General features: G+C 42.6%; 1 long non-coding RNA gene across 1 annotated transcript in view; it reads right to left on the reverse strand.

The window, feature by feature from the left end:
* Positions 1-351: 351 nt before the first annotated feature.
* LOC139756978 (uncharacterized) overlaps positions 352-21,157 on the reverse strand; it is a 30,553-nt gene continuing 9,747 nt past the window's right edge. The window contains exons 2-3 of the long non-coding RNA XR_011714473.1: positions 7,591-7,754; positions 352-715 (exon numbers count right to left, since the gene is read on the reverse strand). This is a non-coding gene — a long non-coding RNA (uncharacterized lncRNA). The remainder of the gene's footprint in view (positions 716-7,590; positions 7,755-21,157) is intronic.

Consider the following 21,157-nt stretch of genomic DNA (forward strand, 5'->3'; position numbering starts at 1 on the left):
AAAAGAGAAAGGTGGTACTTCACCGTGTGTTTAATAGATATTTTCAGATCTGAGTCACTTTATTGGGTTTTGTATTATTCACAAGAAAGGTAGAGACCAGTTGTTTGTGTACTGGGAGTCTATTTCTTATTGGTAGGGAATTCATGGAACTTTCATTGACTTGTTAAAAGTATGAATGAATCTGGAAAGCTAGAGAGAATAAGTTTGTCCTACAGGGCTGTGATAACCGACCACCTTGCTATATATGAATAGATTTACTTCAAGATGAACACAGGAAATATATGATATCTGGATTTGGCACGTCTGGTGAGAAGAGTCTCGTTTTGTTGAAGTAATACAAAGGTTAATTCCTTGAATGTATTTGACTCTCTCTCTCTCTCTCTCTCTCTCTCTCTCTCTCTCTCTCTCTCTCTACTTTGCTTAAAGGATTCATGACACAATCCCACTGAAATCTAGTTTCCATTATCACTCAATGAGAAAGAGTTGTTCATTCATCATATATCTTAACCTTAATCCACACATAAATATCTAGGGGGAAATGATATACATATATTTCCCCCTGCAAATACATTGCAAGTAGACGATAACTATTTGAAGCAGCTCTTCCTTTTTCCACTTACACTGCTGTCTTCCCTCGGCCACTTTAGATTCTCGACCCAGGCCAACCTCTCGCCCTCACACGCCCTCTTCTTCCTCCTTCAATATGGCATCATCACTGTAAGTAAAAAAAAAAAAAGATCTAAAGTCACCCATCTCTCACTGGGCTTCAATACGTCCCTTTGCCTTTTCACTTGTAATAATGGCACCTAAAGCCTTCATTGTGGAGGTGTCAGCGCCTCTAGACGGTGGGTGAGGCACAGAGAGATGGGTGGGAGATAACAACGACCCCACGAAGCCATGAGGACATCAAGGGTATAGAGAGAGAGAGAGAGAGAGAGAGAGAGAGAGAGAGAGAGAGAGAGAGAGAGCCTGGGGGTCATAAACAAAAGACAAATCACGAGATAATATCAAAGAAACAGAGAGACAAACCTTAACCATATAGTGAGGTGTAAATACAACTCAACAACCTGAGAGAAAGAAGGTAGAAAAAAGAAAGAGAGAGAGACAGAGGGTAAGTAAAGCCCAGGATCGAGTCTACATGCATTAGCCCAGCACTAGTCACCTGACCTCCACCTTCGTGATTAATTAATGCAACGATTAAAATATAATGAGTCCCCCACCCCCACCCCCCAACGTACAGAGAAGACCTAACCACTGTCTTTGTTTATCAATGGGTTACCGTAAAATTCCATCCCCACATACGTATCAAACACTAGTATAACAAGAATGACAAGGGAGGTATGAGGGAGGGAGTTGATGGCAGGAACCACATACATCAGGACAAGGCATACAGCCGGCCGGTATATTTACCAAATCGCTAAGATAAACTTATTTGGCGACCCCGTCAATGGCCGAGAGAGAATCAAGAGAAGCGAAACGGCGTGAAACTCAGTGGAAGTTGGTGGTGTTCCGTGTTTAGTTCATGTCCTTTGTTGTTTGACCGCAGGGAACAGGCTGCCCTGTAGTTACCCCGGCCGCCGCCAGGGCGCTCTGCCTCCCCGCCCCCACAGCCCAACAACTTTTCTCTTTTTTGTTTTAGTTCCCTGTTATCTTATACATCAATACCAAGTAAATGAATTTATACTGCACGCAAAACAAGAATTATCTTAAATCGGCGAAATACATCTATCTAGGAAAGAACTTGGACGAAATGTGGTATAGCAAGTAGTAACTAACATGAGTAAGTTGACGTTAGTAGGCAAGTGGGCACATAGCCAAGGCTAGCTCCATACTGGCCTGCGGGACCCAGGTATGTACAGTTCGTCTACTGCCTGGCCTTCAAAAAACTCACGCCCTTGGTAGATGTCGACTCTGTTATGCGGAGGCGTTGCCACCTCTATTCCAGCTCTAGCAGCAGCGATTCTTCGGACAGTTACTCTTATATTCTATTGCTGTTGCTTCTCTGTGTATCATTTCCTCACTTTTCTCTTTTCCCCTTTTGCTCTGCGTCTTCGTATGTACTGCTTTATTCTCTTGAGCAATCCTGTCTCTTTCTTCATGCGGTGATTATTACGCGCTTGCCCTTCTAGTGGGAAAATATCTTGTGCAGGTGTAAACACATCTCTCTCTCTTCTCTGTCTAAAATTTCATTTACTTTCTCGTCTACCATATATGATATTTACGGGCTCATTGTCTCATTTCAGGTGCAGCCAAAAGTCTGATCAATATACCCATTACAAATGCCATGCCCTTTATAAAGTTCTTCCAAAAAAAAAAAAAAGAAATAGTCTTGCAAGTGTAGGGGATGAGAGAGTGTGAAGATCACAGCTTAGTCATCTCTACAGACATTCACTGACCATCATCCTCCAAGCTTTCCTGTAATTTTCAGCATGTTTTGTGTAGTTGTTTTATTATTTTGTTTGATATATCTGCAACATATTACCATGACTCGTCCTTTGCACGTTACCTCAGCGTCCAGCTCATTCGAGACCTCACTACAATGCTCCCTTCACCCGCATCAAGCTCACTCAGCGCCATCCTCCCAAGCGCTACCCTAAACCTCTCTGACCCATCGCCAGCACCGAGCTCACACAACACCCTTCTCCCTCCATCAGCATCCACCTCACCCACCATTACCCTCCTTGCTCCTTCCACTATCATCCAGTTCACCCAGAACCACCCTAACATTCTCTCCTCCTTCCTTCAGCATCCAGTTCATCCAGCACTATCCTCCCTACTCTCTGTGTCAGTTTCTACCTCACCCAGTTCCCCTCCTCGCCCAGAATCACCCACCTCTGACCGTCGCACCACCAGTTACAACTGGCTATATATTTCTAGCACAATTTTTATCACGTCCTTCTCCAAATAGATTTCCCAGCAACGTCGAATTTCTTTCCCTTGTCTTTCCATACCCTCAGAGTTTCTATTTCAATGGACTCTTAACATTTTCCTTCCTTTTGATTTAGAATTCTGTCTTTTAACTTCAGTTTGTATCCTATACATTTTGCCTTGTTTTCATATTTTAGTTCTTTATATCCCCGCCATATCATATTTTCTATATTCGTCCTTCATTATAGACATCTTTTTATCTCTAATATTCTTGAACAACTTACGTTGCCGCTGGTATGAGACAGATATCAATCCAGAACAAATAAAGGTGATGTTGAAGCTTTTAGTTCGTGATATCTATTTGGTCATGTTCCGGAGAAAATGCAATATCTGAAAGTACTTTAGGCTACAAAATAGATAAATATTTCGCTAAAAACCTACGTATGAATGAATATACATCATAGATTGATTAATTAGTCGAAAGGGGCATATGTGTCGCAGATGGAAACCAGTCGTGTGTGTCGATCTATGAATAGATATGACGCAGTTGATAAATAAGAGCAGATAATAATTCTGATTTTGACTAAAAATTCATAAGTAATCTATATTGTATAATATTAATCCATGAGACAGTTATAGTAATACGAAGAATGCCTTACTGACCTAATACAGAATAAATCAGAGAGCAACAGACGATTGTATCCTTTACGTGTTCAGATGCGACAGCCCTCACCATCACAACAGAGGATCCGGGACTGGGGCAACAGCCAGTTGTTGTGTTATAGCTCACCTCTATTTCCCCCATTGCAACTGGCCCAGAGGTTCTCCCCTCCTGGTTCTTGATTATCCTGTGGTGTCGCCCTATGGCTGTAAGAGAGACTAATTTCAATCCAATTTGATTCCCCCATCTACTGCTAAATTGGTTGCAAAACTTCCGCCCGCTCAATATCAACCCATTTTTCACCCTTGCAGAGGAAAAGGTTAAACCCCGAAACTTGTGCTGCTGACTCGAGTGCAGTGCGGTGTGTGGCTGAAATCTTTCAGTCTTGTTGAAGAGGACAGCAGCAGGACGCTCTCCCAGCTGGTGGTCAACCAGTCGCATTGGGGTGTTGTAGAGCGATGTGCATGAGAGTGTAGATTGGTGTTCTTGGTCTTTGGTCTCAGTGTGGCTGAAGGAATGGACAATTATCCGACGCTCACAGCCGCATGCAGCAAGAATTGTTTCACCAGATTGGAGTCTCTGTCGACGCGGAATAACCCATCAAAGAATCAGCAGCTGCAGCTCCTATAAAGCATCTCCAGCTCTTGGGAAGCAGATCTGTATTATTCATCGAGCGGGATTTCTAAAAAGGAGTTGATAAGTTTATGCTCAACATTCTTAAGCTAAACTCTGATGCTCTTAATTTTGATGGAAGGAAACTTAGAAGATTTAGAAAGTGAACAGAATCAGAAACTGCTCCTCTTTTTTACAGTGTTGATCTGGACACATTCCTGCCTTTCCATTGGGAGAAGCATTACAGGTACATCCCATCAACGAACGTTCCCTTGTTTACTCTCTTTTCCTCCGGCATTACTTACCTACTTAGGTATTCTCTCCCATTTCCTGCTTCTCTAACTAGCTACCTGCTCACCTAAAGTAACTACTTTTCAACAACTCCAGGCCAAGTACCGGGTTCACCTTCAACTTTTGGCAATGTTAGAGGTTAATGGTAGACAAGCGACGCCATTATATATTCTGGTGAGTAGTTGGGGAGCTGGGAGGGGACCCGCAGCCTCAGCCAACACCTGGTCCACATGGCTGATGGCTCTCCCTCTGCTGATGGCTCTGCCTCCGATGGTGGCTCGTGGGTCAACCTCCGCCGATGGAGGAAACTTAACAATGAGTAATGTATGAAAATGTACAATGATAGTTATACATCAGTAACGGTAGCTCGTACATTTCTTACAGTGTATTTCTCCCTTGATTTTGAATGTGAATTATTTACATCCAGGGTTGGAAACCCTCCACACGTCAGACAGGGCTAACGATTCATTGATTTTAGTCTGTTAATGTTCCTAATCTATTAATAGTTCTTGCATTTCTGTCTCCACCAATCACATTTATTCCTGCATTGACCATGTTTTTGATGATTTTAGTTAGATACGTGGATGACTGATCATTACAATCTCACTGACAAGAAGCAAATTCAGAGTTCTAAAAGACTATGAGGTATAGTTAACTCATGACTCAACAGTTGACACACTAAAGGCAGAGAACAAGTACAATATGAAATTATTTGACCTTTCAGGAGTAATGCGTGTCATTAGAAGCGATAATTGTAGGACGGTCGGGCTTGTGAGTCATTCTACTTGTCTATCACACGTCGAGCGGGAGAGGCAAGTACCTTCCTCGGTCATCAGGGTCAACCTACCTCGACATTAAGTGTCTCTCGATGACCTGAACGCTCAGCTTGGTTGAGCCAGTAAGCAGACATACTTTGGAAAGAATGAAAGAAAGTGTTCTAGGACTTTGGGAGCGGTTTATTTGAGTTCGGATTTCGAAGCAGTTTCTTTGAGTCCTGAAGTGGAGTTTCGTATCATACAAGAGGGGTTCAGAGAACTTAAAGAAGTCTGTTTATTCGCGCTGAACGGTCGTGGTGAATCCTGGTTTTATGGCCAAATGTATAGAACTGACTCTGATATCGGGTTGGGGAACCAGGTTTGTAGAATGGACCCTAATTTATCCTTTAAGGACCGAGTATGCACTGCTGACTCCAGTGTTGGTGATAAAGTCCACCGCTAAATTGGTTTGGAGTCTGGTCTAATCTAACTCTAAACAGCTGGTAATATGCGAGATCTTGATGCTATCTTTCTCCATCAACTCTCTTCTTACCCGATATTTTGACCAGGTAGAAGCGCTTGGTTCTTCCGTCTTTATTACTTGGGCTCTATAGACAATAGCGAGCGCGAATACTTCTGGGAACAGTGGCTTCCCTACGCCCACTGAGGTAGATTCTTCCTTCCTGTGTTGGTTACGATTTTGCCCCTAGTCCTATTCGCCATAAAGATCAATAAACTTCAATAGATCATTTACCTTTACTGAGCAGGAAGCAAATAATGTTCATTGAACGATAAAGAATTTCAGAAAAAAGAAATATTCTCTCGCTCTCGATTGCTTCTGAAATGACTCCTTAGGATTAAGTTGTCGCCAGAACAGATTTAGCCACGAAAATGCTAGACTGAGGGCGTTGGCACTAATGGTAGGAGCGGCGCTCTCCTCTTTACTTCTTAAATCCTGCCTGTGAAAGTTTTATTGGTCATGATATATTTCTTGACTTGTATAATACTTTCATAGAGAGGAACCCGGGGATCGCTCACTGGCCGTCATGCGCCATTTTCAGATGAAAGGTTGTCCTAGTCTCAAGCCAGAATTGAAAATGGTCGAGGATGTGAGAAGACGTCACTCATGGCGACCGCAACCATCGCTGCCCTCGTCTTCAGGTGTTCGGCTGACCTTTCTCCCCTAATTCCTTGTTTATCACGACCATTATCTGGAGTGGTCTCTTGAATTACTTATCGCTTTTCGTCTGGCTGTCATGTTTAGAACACGACTGTCGTCCAAGTGTTGGGTTAACGTGCCAAGTCCACAGTTTTCTCAAGTGATGGCTCGAAGACATGCTTCTCTCATTGGGTCGTTACCTTTATGAAATTGCCCTTAAAGGTAGTTTGCTTAAAAGCCTTTACGCTAGAAGGAGGTTATCCTTCTGAAATTTCCTCAAGATTAGAATGTATATACAGCATAAAAAATACATGATAGATACCAGATATCGTTAAGACTAATGCATATACATCGTAAGAGATACATGGCAAATACTGGAATATCTAGTCTTAAATCTACATTAAAAGATAAGTCTCTTGCAAGATTAGCAGACTGGAATGAACAATGAATTGATGAAATCAAATCTACCATTTGGTCGAAACGACTCGTTAGCACTGCTCCTATTACCATGGAAGCACGCATTAGTTATTTCACAATTGACCTGAACCTGATGAACAAAATGCCTGGTAAACCACAGTCCTCACCAGGGGACCTGGGCTGGAGACTGACCCACAGGGTTAACAGAAAACTCATGAAGCCAACCAATGTAAACTATAAACAAGGAAACTTTTACTTTTTATCAGTTTACCTCAGTTTACCTCAGTGTGATTAAAGATTACCTTATGCAGGATATGTTGGCTGAACAACCATTACGAGGCAATTCACTACTCGTTACCCTTTTTTTGAGTCAAGCTGACTGTATTACTGCCAATGAGCTAGTTAAAGATATGATTGGATGCTTTCTTCACAATTACATATATATGTACATATATATATATATATATATATATATATATATATATATATATATATATATATATATATATATATATATATATATATATATATATTATCACTCTCATATATCATTATACATGATGTTCCTTACTTATTCTAGAATTTAATTCAAACCCTCAAGTCCACCTTTCATTTGTCGTCGTTTCCTCGTCCTACCGTCCAATCATCTCTTGCAGCAACTCCCTCCTCTTATATACCATTTCTTTCCACTTGTATTACGACCTCTCTCGCTTGTAGCCAGTCTTCCTACCATTCTCCATGCTACATCCATCATGGTACACTCTTCACTTCCTCCCGTGGTTTGAGCCAAAGACCTCCCTCAATTGCCCCCTTCGTCCCTCTCTCACCTGTGCACCCCATCCATCGCACGCCGCCGCCTTCATATCAAACCCTGCCGACGGACGCCATCACCTGCCCGTAGGTGGAGGAAGGAGGAAGTGCAGCTCTGTCACCAGTCCCTCACACGGCTGCCTTTCGGCGCCTCCTGCTCGTGTCCGGTGACCATCCACAGCTGCAAGATTGCACATAATTGATTAACTGACCAGACCGATGCACACTCAACAACCTTCTTGCTAAAGGAAAAAAAAGCCCCCATTTTTTTTTTAATTTGAATGATTCTCTCGATAATTACAAAGCGGCGAAGCAGGAGCGCGTCCGGTGTATTGTTCACCATCATGGAGCGGCGTAGAGGGAGAGAGAGAGACCACGACCAATAGGGGGTGATAAGGGACGAATGGATGGCTTGGGCGGTGATGTGGGATGATTGGGTAGATCTGAGAGGGTGGGGATGTGGGATGTGAGGTGTGGCTTAGAGGGGGGCTCATGGGGGGACAAATGGGTGGCTCCATCAGTAAGGCAGGAGGAGTGAGGATGGCAATAAGAGGATGTGGAACGAGGTGCATTTCCTGGGAGTGAGGTGAGAGAGGAATGGCTGACTCCGCCATCAGTAGTGTTATACAGTGAAGTGGTTCGAGCGGGGTAACGCCTTTGGTAATGTTCACCCTCCACTTGACGCCTGCGGCTACCTCCTGTTACTTAGCCTTACATCCACAGTCCCATAGTAAAGCCTTGCCTACAGCTGTTGTCGGGGTGATATGAGGGTGACTGGTGGAAAGCGAGCAGGAGAGTCTAGGGCTGACGTGTGGGCGAGTAGGGAAGCTCTCCATGGGTAATGAGAGATAACAGGTGAGTAGCTATATGTGACGCAGGGCGAGTGGAAGCTCTCAATGAGAAATGTGAGTTGAATAAGAGACTGCGAGAAGGACCGCTGTTCATAGAAGTTCTGCGCATCAGTAGCCTATAGTTATTGGTTGGCTGAGTTAAATGGCGGCCTTGTATATGACTCAAGACAAGTAGCAGCTCTTGTGGGGTGTTGGTGGTGAGAGTTTGTGATCACGAAGATACATTTTTGCAGCGGGGGTGGCGGGAAAGGGGAGGGAGGGCTGAGTCACCAGATTCACGGGAGAACGGTGAGGTAGGTTTGCTAGGAAAATGCTCAGTCTTTAAAACCCATTTGTGTGGTAGAGACGAAAGCAAAGATATACAGAAGCCAGGAAGGGATAGAGTGTGGATGCAGTTCAGTTATTTTAATCTTGAAAAAAAGATATGAAATTACTTGGATGAAAAATCATCCATGACAGAAAACTGACGAATCTGGCGATAAAAACATTATAGAACCTGGAAAAAATGAGCTTTACAAAATTCGTTAAACAACTCTATCAAATGTATATTTTTTCATTCTTTCCGTCTGCATGATTTTAGTACATTATTTATTTTTTTAGCATTCAAATATCCATCACGAGAAAATGAAAATGTTAATAGATAAACAATATACAGTATTGAAAAATATATGTAAGTGTCATCCAGTTCGAGTAAACTTTCCTCTTTTCATCGACTTCAGAAATTTCTCAAAACTTTCAAAATTCTGTGGTCTAAGAAGGACCTGGTTTAATCTGGTCATGCATACCTGGGATAGTCTAATCTTATAGTTTTAAGAAAGTTTTTCAGTGATAACTCAGAGGGTTTAGGAATTTCTGATCTGATACACAAACGGGTGAGTATATATATATATATATATATATATATATATATATATATATATATATATATATATATATATATATATATAATGCTGACAGAAGAATGAAACGAAAAATCTTGGTGTTTTCTATTCCTTGTGGCTTTCAGTATATTCGTGACTCCTGTGTTCTTTTGTGATTTATCTGTATATGTCGTTATCTTTTTCTCTCCATAATCGTCCTGGTGTTTTGTATTCACTACCTACAGAATCATTTCGTAAGGAAGACCTATTGATTGTAGGAAGGCTGGTAAAACGCGACTCAGGATCCTAGGTGTCTGTTGTTTTGTTCAACATAGCAGTGAGTCTTTGGGGTTCTGTATCATCATCGCATCTAACACTCTTATTTTCTCTTTTTTCTAACTGCTTATTTTACATCTAAAGTCTCTCTCACACAGTTGTTTACAATCGTTTAAAAGCCTTGTTTAAAAATGAATGAATCTTCTTTCCTGCACTTGCTCTATGTGTATATATAAATTTCCCCTTTTCCCCCTGCTTCCTCCCCTCACACTGAATAATGAATGTACATTGTTAGATCCATCAGTTTTATCGAACTAGTGTCAGAGTTTGAGGCTGTACCCTTCTTTTCCCTCTAGTGTACCGAGGGAGGAGTGGGAGGGAGCGCAGTAATGATGTTGTCTTCTGTATGGAGAGAGAGAGAGAGAGAGAGAGAGAGAGAGAGAGAGAGAGAGAGAGAGAGAGAGAGAGAGAGAGAGAGTTGGGTCAGTAAGAAAATGCAGGAATCGCTCCTGAAAGGGGCATTACTTAAGAATAAAAAGTTCTGATTCCAAAAAGATTCTTCGATATGAAAAAAAGGGGAGCAGGAGAGAGTAGATTCCCTATGATGAAATGGAAAGGGCGTTTTGAAAGAGGCGATCAATGTGATACAGGAGATAAATCTGACGAATTAAAACGATGTGATTTAAAGATAAAGGGTTCATTGTGATTTGAAAACGGTGATCGATTTGGAGTCGATTTGAAAAAAAAAATCGGGTAAGGGGATCGGGGTCGGTCTGTGGACAGGAGGAGGGGGTCTGTCTGTGGACAGGAGGAGGGGGTCGGTCTGTGGACAGGAGGAGGGGGTCGGTCTGTGGACAGGAGGAGGGGGCCGGTGTGTGGACAGGAGGAGGGGGTCGGTCTGTGGACAGGAGGAGGGGGTCGGTCTGTGGACAGGAGGAGGGGGTCGGTCTGTGGACAGGAGGAGGGGGCCGGTGTGTGGACAGGAGGAGGGGGTCGGTCTGTGGACAGGAGGAGGGGGTCGGTCTGTGGACAGGAGGAGGGGGTCGGTCTGTGGACAGGAGGAGGGGGTCGGTCTGTGGACAGGAGGAGGGGGTCGGTCTGTGGACAGGAGGAAGGGGTCGGTCTGTGGACAGGAGGAGGGGGTCGGTCTGTGGACAGGAGGAGGGGAGCTGTGACCCAAGGATGACCTTCATTCCTACTGTCTGCTCGCCCACCTCCCCCCTCCTCCTCCTCCACAACTTCCTTCCTCCTCCCCATGACTTCCGCTTCTCTCTATCTCTCCTTTATCTGATTATCTGATTATCGTTATCCAAGTTTCATTTTTTCACTCGTTTCTGAGCTGATAAGTACCTTGAAAATTCTCTTATTTTTTCTGTAAGACTAGTGATATTTTCTTCAAGTTATCAGTCATTTTTGTGGCTGGCATCTCTGCTGTGTGTGTGTGTGTGTGTGTCTGCATGTGTGTGTGTTCAAGTACTGTTAGTATTCGTTTTCAGCCATTTTTTACATCACCTTCACATCTATGTACATGCGTGGGCATTGTTCTCTGCCTACGTGTCACCACATAGTCGGTATAGCGTATATAAAGATGGCCAAGACACTCCTGGATGCTGCATATATATTCATAAAACACTTCGGCGTAGACAAAGATTTGCATTATATCTGGTACTTGTCATTTATGGTCTCTCTCTCTCTCTCTCTCTCTCTCTCTCTCTCTCTCTCTCTCTCTCTCTCTCTCTCTCTCTCTCTCTCTCTCTCTCTCTCTCCACCACTCTCCAGTCTTCCACCAACTGATCATCATCATCGTCTTCGCTCCCACACTGACCCTGGCATGAGTCAGGTGTACCGTAATCCACAACGATATGTCCTTATTTCCCTCTCGTTTAGCTCGTTTTTCCTACCCTCTCCTGTCGTCACACCTCTGACCATCTTGAGTTTTCTGCTCCTCTTGCTCCTTATCTAGTTACATCCTCTTATTCTTCTCTTTTTCTCCTGCCTCTCCCTTGTGCTTCCAGTCTCCGTCCTGCTTCTATTCTTATTCTTTTTGTTTAGCTTGTTTTCCTATTTCTACTTTCCTCTACCTTCCTTTGTCATCTTCCTCATCTCCCGTTGTTCCTCCTCTGCTATCTTCCTCTCCAGTGTTTCATCTGCTGCTGCTGCTGCTGCCTCGCCAACCCTCGTGTCAGCCACGGCGCAGGCTGGGGTGTCAGCTGTCAGGACGGGTGACGTGGGTGGTTATCCCAGGGGAAGACGAGCCTGACCCTGCTGACCTGGGCCTCTATTACAAGCAAGGCGGAGATTCAATTGCAATGATTAGGACCCGCCTCACCCCCCAGGATGACGGTGATCTGGGGGTCGCCGCTTGTGAGATGTCTGTCATTATGGCGTGGTTGGTTGGTCCCTGGGACGCGACGCCGACGGGTTGCTGATACCCAGGCTCGAGCGAGCACGGATGAGCCAGCCAGCGGGGGCCGGGAGGGAGCTGGTGGAGGTGGGGGTGGGAGTTGGTAGGGGTGCTTATTGGGGGAGAGGAGGACGTTTGGCGACCTGATGGGATGACGGGAAATGTGGGAGAAAGGGGTGGGGAGTACCGGTGAATGAGGAGAGACGACGAGATTGGGGAGGGTGTGGTTGTAGGTAATATGGAGTGGGGAGAATTGTGCACAGGTTTCCATTGATTTTACATCATGAAGCTTTCCACACCAGCATTCGTCTTTATCATTCTCATTCTTTACCTTGTTCTTAAAAAAGCATCGCAAACTGACATCAAACGAGAAAGCATTTCAGTCTTTCGCCATTATACCATAACGCTAAGGGTCTTTCTATGGGCTTCTGGCGGTTTGGAGACTATGCTGCTCGTGGGAGCAGGGTAAGGTGGGTTCCTTTGGAGGTGTACACTCTCAACTGTGTGCTGGCGATGATAGAGCCTTACCGCTGGTGAGTTCTCGCTCGGGATGTTGCCAATTGCAGAAGGTGTCGTTAACACGTAGTTACACATACACACACGCACACCCATACGTATATTCCAGTATTATTTACATAAGTAATGATCATCAGACTGGTAACTCCAAGTGACTCGTAACGTTAGTGTCACAGAGTCGCCTAACGTCGTAAGATTAATTATTTTGATTGAACCAAAGGATGTTATTGCATAACTTCACTGGCAAGCAGCGTTGTGCTTGACCTCTGTACCTTGCAGTGCAATCAGTGCTCAGTTAGTTCAGTGCCGATTATGACCCAGCCAGTGAATGAAAATGAATATGACCAGAAAAGAAGGAAAATCTTCAGTGTAATTTCACCAAACTTTGATTTACTTCCGCAAGGGAACGACACGTGTTTTCTTTAATCTTTTTTTTTTTTTTTTGGTCCGAGATAAAATGGAATCAGGGCACGAAACAATGAGGTTATTTGCAGGTGAACCAATGAAATTGTATCCGACGAAAAATTAAGTCTAGATTAATTCTCCGACCAACAGCAAAATATTTAAAACGAAGCTAAAGATTAATACGAACTCCTTTGTCGGTGGTATTTCACAGACGATGAATTAATGGTTGACTTTGTCGGAAAAAACGTATACGCTACATCACTGAATTATGGATACGTCTCCTTAAGCTTCGAAAAGTTACGAGAAAATTACTATAGATAATCCAGAAAAGATAGTATCGTTGTACGATATTTGTCGCTGCTTTCAAGACGACGGGGAAAAAAAAAATAAATTACAAATTGTAAAATGTCAACCTCTTCCAGAAAACTTTTATATGTAAATAAGCAAAAGGGTTAGAGTATTTTGTCAATTGTCATTGAACTTTTGGAGTTGTATAATTAAGGAGACTGCCGCTCACGTTGTCATCAGGCAGCCGGAGTTAAGAATTCCAGTGACCTTCAGCCGCCAGCCACGGCCCTCTGCTTCAGATTAATAATTCTTTGATCTTCAGGGAGGCGTTGGCGGCTTAATGATCGCTGAGCAGCTCGACGCCCTCCCACATACTTTCCAAATTCTACCCTTCTGCCACAGGGTGGCCATCCGTATCTCCGTTCGTGTCCGTCGGAGCTGGCGTCGTGATCGCTAGTGGTATTGATCACAGAAAGTGGTTACCACCACTGTTGACGTGGGTCTGTTGTACACTACTCACTTCTTGGCCACGGATCATGGTTGAAGTGATGTTGGTCTTATTGTTTCCTCTTTGATTTTCCTGTTATCTTTCATTATTATCGTTATCATTATTATTATCATTATCATTAGTAGTAGTAGCAGCAGTAGTAATAGTAGTAGTAGTAGTAGTAGTAATATAAGTAGTAGTAGCTGAAGTAGTAGTAGTAGTCCTGGTGTTAGCAACAGTAGTAATAGTACCTCTTTCATTTTACTTTCGAAGGCAGTTTCTATATGCAACGTGATCACCTTTCCTGTGTTTGTTTTCGTTACTTTTCCTCCCTCTATCAAACCGTCACCTACTGTTAAATGGCTGTAATGCCTCTTCCTCCCGCAGGTTTCATACAAAGTCTAACACCACTTGATTATACATCATTACTTTATTTCTTTATAATGACTACCTCGAGCTTTGTCAGCCCAGCACTGTATTAGTTTGCTAATACCGAAATTATTCTTGGATACATGTGAGGTCTTTACTGCTCCACCAGGCAATTAGCGTCAGAAAAACCTACAGGAAACGAGTATTTCGCCTCGTAGTCCAGCAGCCTCGGGTGGGTCTCGCCCCACACCTGTGCTAGTGGTATTTCCGGCCTCTCATTGGTACTTACCAGTGTGATACTGTGGAGCGCGTGAAGTGATATAGCTTAAAAGTGTTACCTTTGAGGATTGCTGCTACCTGGCTGAGTAGGATTCAATGCCGATGCTTATCTATTTGTAAGACCCAAAGAAGGCCATTTCTTGGGTGTGAGATGCTTGATTTAAAGATGCTGGTTATATGGGGTAATAGACAGTTACGAGACATAAATGTGGCATAGGAGTTGGTGTCTGGTGGAGTATGGGAAGGTGTGGTGGTGTCTGGTGGAGTATGGGAAGGTGTGGTGGTGTCTGGTGGAGTATGGGAAGGTGTGGTGGTGGTGGTGGCGGAGCTGTGGTTGAGGTGATGGTGTTGTGTTGGTGTGTAGATTTCTGATGTAGATCACGTTCGTGGAGAAATCTGGTTAAGAAAGAGATTCAAGAGTGAGCGTGAAGAAGTGAACCGATGGCAATGAGGGATTAAAGGATGAGATGTTGATGTTGGAGGAGTTCATGTTGATTAAGGAGATCAATATGGGGTTGAAAGGATGTTGATAACAAATGTTGTAGATCCACACACTACTGTAAGTGTTGATGGTAGAACTACTGGTTGGTTAGTTAATGGAGTTGTAGGCTTGTCAACTGCTGGGGTCATTAAGGCCGTCGACGTGAAGTTATAGCTAGCAACCACCTGAACAAATCATTAACACCCTCACTAAGTGTTCGGATGATTCTAAGTGTACACACACACACACACACACACACACACACTCTCTCGCTATGTCTGTGGTATATATAGAAATTAAGATTGATAACGAAGTGGATGTTCATGAACGCTGAGATCCTGGGCTACAGTAGTTGCAGTTGGCGTAGTGTAGATACACATGGGGGAACGTGGGTATCGCCTGTGCATCGCTATGTGTTGAGACAGACATGTGATCACACATATTTACCGCGCCTCGTGACGTCATCCTCAGCTGGCCATGCCCCTCGCCCGACGTGCACTTCATCTAACGTGTATATATATATATATATATATATATATATATATATATATATATATATATATATATATATATATATATATATCCCCCACAGTGACTTACCACCATCTTAAACCATCTTCAACAGAAGTTACTTATAGTTGCTGTATTGGAAAATAATCGTATAATTTCAAACTGTGACTTTCAGAACAGCTGAGACGGAACCCGGGCAAGCCACGTTAGCCCCTACTGCCTAGTGATGTTACATTATTCAAGTTAATTTTATCTTAATTAGCGGCATCTGGAGACGTGCACGATAAAGCTGTGCAGCCAACCAACTGGAGCAGTAGTAAATACCATGTATTTATTGCTTCATCTAACAGCGACCTCGGATGTAATTAAAGGGAACTACTGTGTGTTCGCCAATTACCCGTCAGGGCTTGGGAGAGAGGGGTGAAATGTTGGGTTTGGGGTGGAAAGTGGGTGGGGCAGAGAGAGGTTTAGGTGGGAAGGGAGGCCTGATATAGAGCTAGGTGGAAAGAGAGGTCGAACTCAAGGCTATACTGGGAGAGGAGGTCTAACTTAAGGCTATAGGTGGGAGGGAAGGTCTAAAAGCTATAGGTGGGAAGGGAAGGTTTCACTCAAGGCTATAGATGGAGGGAAGGTCTCACTCAAGGCTATAGATGGAGGGAAGGTTTCACTCAAGGCTATAGATGGGAGGGGAGGTCTAACTCAAGGCTATAGGTTGAAGGAGACGTCTGACTCAAGGCTAAGCAGGATGGGAAATCTGACACAAGAGCTATGGCCAGATAGGAGAGACGGAAGGTCAGTGTACTGACGGGTCTAGGTAATTCCCAGAAAGGCCAGTTTATCGCTACTGAATCCCAGAATTTCCAATAAGCCATTTTATCAGTGGTGCTGTAAACCCGAGCATTCCACAAAAGGAACTGTATTTCATATACAAGCCCAATTGGTTCTCAACAGAACCAGTAATAATACTAGACCCAAACAGTTCCTAAAAGAACCCGTCAAGTCAATTCTAAACACGTATGATTCTCAGTAATGGTATTAAATTCCGTTTGTGAAGTATTCAGCCCCAGCTTCGTACAGAGTCTGCATTTAATTATTCATACAGTCTGGGTTTGCCTGAATCACACCGAAATGTCGTCAGTCAGGTTACTTTTAAGAGTTGGAAACAAACAAAAGTCTCGCGACCAAGTTGTCTGTATGTATTTCTGTATGTGACTTGCGTTCGTCTTAATATTTACTGTTGTGCGTTTGAGTGTGTATGTGGAATTACCTATGTAGAAAATATTCGTACGGCGCAAGAAGGGAATTCTACATAATCGCGATCCCACCTTTTCAACTCTCTATCATACAGTTATCTAAACGTAATGATAATGATATTAAGTGTCTCTTGATATAATCTAAAACGTAAAGATAAAATACAAGGGGTTTAAACATACAGTCTTTATGCGAATATAGTTATGGGGGTTGATGTATAGTCAACTGGTAATTGATGCTGACCATGGTTGGGATGGGTTGTTCTTGCAGTGGTCTGTAGGGGTTCGATAAGACTATGATGAAACTGCAACTTGGGTACGAGGGATCTCAGGTAGGAGGAGATGACGGTGGCCATATGATGGACTGTTTCATCCCAAACTGTCGGATGGAGTGTGTGCAGTTAGAGGAAGTAGTTTAACACATTTGGGAGCCTCACATGTGCGTCTGCAAACATAAGCTACTCCATACAATCCTATTATACCCATTAACATATTTTCCAAACCAGGAACGCGTGTATATCCGTCGCAAGTTGAGCTGTGTCTCACGGGTGTTTCCCATCCACGGTATGCTGGTGGCGGAGTACTCACCCCGCCACATCTGCTTTACATATACAAGCGACACTTCCTCCTTCCCCTTGACACCTCGTGGCACACTCCTGACGCCACTGTTTGCCTCTGCATCGTTTCGTCCTCCTGGGTTGTGTGGTCTTGCCTGACGTCATTAGGGATGACTATCAATTCTTCGGTGACACAAGACTTTCACCGTTCAGATACGAATTCGTAGATGGCCAGTACCTTTACACGGATGATGACAGATCATGCGGGTAATACGTAATGAGTAGTCGTTATAAATATGGCAGTAGATAATCATTGGTCTGGTAGACTGTTCGCTGAGGCATATGGACAGACCCCCAAGCCTAAAGGTTTAAATATCCTGTGGAGGTCGAAGGTAAGGGTTAGGTGTTGACCAGGAATGCCAGGCATCTTTTAATGTGATGTTGGTGAGGAACTTAACTGTCCTGTGTTGGGAGGGGGTCAAACCAGAGAGGGTGGCAGATGCTGTGGAGCTCCTGGTGGAGGAAGGATGAAAGATCATACGAGGAGAACTAAGATATTTGTGAGCGTACAAAAGCGAGTTTAAAACACACACACACACACACACACACACACACACACACACACACACACACACACACACACACACACACACACACATTAATTGAAGTTTGCTGGAAATATTGTCAATTTCGAAAAATAAGAAACTGAAATAAGAAAGAAAATAGTAGATTATCAAAGTAAGATAACGGGAGGAAAATGATGACTTATTACTTTACAGTTGTGTTACATTAAACCTTGATATCACTATACAATAATTATAAGAAAAACTCTACTCCTGCAATTTTAGACGAGCAATTTACAACCTGTATTTCGGAAAAGAAAAAAAAAAAAGATTGTGGCTTGAAATTCTTTCTTTGCGGCCCAGATTTTCTGAATATAGAAAAACTCTTAAAAAAAGGAATCGCGTGTTAAGTGCCGCCCTCACTGACCCCTTTTTCATTACATAAACTTGGCTTAAGCTGGTAATGGCCATAAAATGATAATGCAATATAATAATTATGTGGTGATGAGAAGGGTAGCAATAATGATAGGTATAATCATAGTCATGTGTCATAGTAATATGGTCATGAGAATAAAATACTGAACCTGGGAAAAAGAGCAAAATTATTTCTCTAACTTTGAAAAACTTTTCGTTTAGTTTCTAAAACTTCTTATCTGTCAGTAGAGTTATCTTTAAGGTTAACAGTAGAGTTATCTTTAAGGTTCACAGTAGAGTTATCTTTTTGGTTAACAGTAGAGTTATCTTTAAGGGTAACAGTAGAGTTATCTTTAAGGTTAACAGCAGAGTTATCTTAAAGACTGAATGTTTAAAGGAGTCAATGTTGTGGCTTTTTTTCTCACATGACTTCATAGTATCTACATAGTGCTCATTCTACGTCCTGGTGACTGGCTCAATAATTTCTATGCGATAACCTTATGAAGGTGGAGGAGGTAGATAGATATATCTTAATCTGTTGAGAGAAGACACAAAACTGTAGGTCTAACCTTCTCTAGCTGCATCAGTAGTAAAGGCTGGAGGCTGCATTACAGACTTACCAGTACAGATTCCACATAGATAAGTTTCTTGCTCAGTTTTCATTCAAGTTTCTTTCCAGTTTTAGGATTCAAGTGAAACGAATATTGCCTTTTGGAGTACATTAAGGCAAAGGGTTGAGTTAAGCAAGGCTTTCATTATTTTTCTTCTGCGAAATGGCTCATAGATGAATAGAAGAACATATAAGCAAGCCAAAGAATGAACAGATAAATAGATAAACGAATTGTTTGAAAAAATTTGTGTGTTTGATTGTCAGTCTGTCAAGGTTCATTACAATCTTGATGAATTTCAGAATATTGTTTAGTTTAGTTTAGACTTAAATGGTCTGAAATACCCACATGTATTTCCATTTGCAATGTATCAATTTTTTCTTCATCAGTGTCTAACTTGCTAATGCCCCATAATCATATTAAGGTTTCCTATGGTAATTACGAGAGGGATAATAAAGAAAGGTTCCCCTGATCCTGTTTCACAATGGTAGGGTAAAAGAAAGATTAAAATTACTTATCCACAATCTGTGCTCCATTTTCCACACCCACCCAACATTGTGGGCTGGGTATAATGTTCCATGTATATCGGCCAGCAGCAACCGCGTCCACCCAGGCAGCGGCTTCCAGTTTATGAAGGACTAACACCAACACTTGACACTTTTACACAAGATTGTGCTGCCTCGATGCAGCTGGTGTATAGACAGATGCCATGTGTGTGTATGCTTTACAGAAATTATTTCCATAAGTACAATCAATCTCATTTCTATTAAGGTATAGAAATGTGTTAATTAGAAATTATAAGAAATACAGATAGTTGTAAAAAGACTGTGTCTGGTTTGAATGGAAAAAACACTTTTATGTAAAGCTTCTGAAAATGGTTATGTATGGTGTGTGAATAGATATCTAAATAGCTGAAGAAAAATAACACATATGGATAAAAGATTATCATAAAAGAATATAGGATTAGATTATGATTATTAGAGGGTTAGATTAGTCCGTAAAATGTGAGCGTGTGAGGAGGAGGTATACTGTTGCAACAAACATTAGAAAGGAATACGAATTCATGTAGAAATGATCTACAATTACTTAAAGAGGACGGGAAGAATGTGATTCAACAGAGATTCATTCAACCAGTAATGATCAGGCTTTATGAAAAACAACAGCAGAATAAACACTCCATTCATAAACACTGCTCACCACGGAGTTAAATGATCTGCAATATGTCATCCTTGTTGCCACATAGATACCTCATGCTCTTGCAGTCGGTCACAAAAGACATACCTTGTAACTGGACGTCTTCATCGACAAGATGACAATGAACGCCGTCTTAGGGGCACTAATATCAGCAAATCCAAAAAAGCATTGGTAAGTACAGATGACGAATGAAAAACATAAGTTAGCTGGTGCAAAAACGTGAGTGAGAGGTGCTATAAGCTGGGCTGATGGGTGTAAGGTGTGGGTGTAGAGCTGTCACCAGCACTCACCTCCTGCCTGGACTCCCTCCCCTGCCCCAGCAGGAGCCCACACCACCTTCAACAAGGTGCAGATCCGTCAACCAGAGACGAAGGCGCGGCCTTTATCACCCCTACAATGGTGTAGAAGCACGAGTGAGGAGGAAAATGTTGTTGAGAATGTGGTACAAGATAAAATGAGGAGCAATATTCTAAAGAAGATATGGAAGTGAAGGAAGAGGAGGAGGAGAGGAAGAGGAGAAGGAAGAGAGGAGGGGGACGAGAAGTCAAAGGCCAAGCATCTAAGAGCTCTTAGCTCATAACAAAAGGACTCACAAAGGAATTCGCCCCATCACGTGGTCTACCCATTCTTCATTCCCTCAAACACTTGACCCTACAACCCAGCCTTCCTGCTCTGAATGTACCTCTCCTTCTATGAACCTTTTCCTATATTTTCGTTGTTTTTATTTCTTTTTCGTTTCAGTATAAGACTGTCATGCTAAGAGATACTATACGCAGAGCTAAGATGAAAAGGAAAAAAATAAGCTATAGCAAAAAAATCACTGATAAAGACCAAAAATAAGTAAAAGTCGAGAAACTGCTGATAAACAAACTAGAAATAAGTAAGAATCAAGAACCAAGTAAGAATCCAGAGACCGATGATAAGAAAGACTGAAAATAAGTAAGAGCCAAGGAAGAGCCGATAAATCGTCCTGCACCTCAGTAAAGTCAAAGACGCTACTGACTAATGGTGATGAGGAAAGTGAAAGTTATGAAGATGAGGATGAATAGATATGGACGAATTAAAGGCAACGACAAGGTAAGCATGATGTAAACAGAAGCCAAAGAAAAAACAACTGAGGATTGTTGAAATAGAAATGAGTAAAAGCGACAAAATCGTCATCAGAAAAAGCTAAAGCTAATTACACACCAAAATGTTGCTGGTAAATAAAGCTAAAGCTTAGTAGACGCCAGAAAAGCGTATGTAAATGAGGCTAAATCTAAGCAAACGCTA

The sequence above is a fragment of the Panulirus ornatus genome, chromosome 24 (assembly GCF_036320965.1).
Source record: "Panulirus ornatus isolate Po-2019 chromosome 24, ASM3632096v1, whole genome shotgun sequence".
NCBI lineage: Eukaryota > Metazoa > Arthropoda > Malacostraca > Decapoda > Palinuridae > Panulirus > Panulirus ornatus.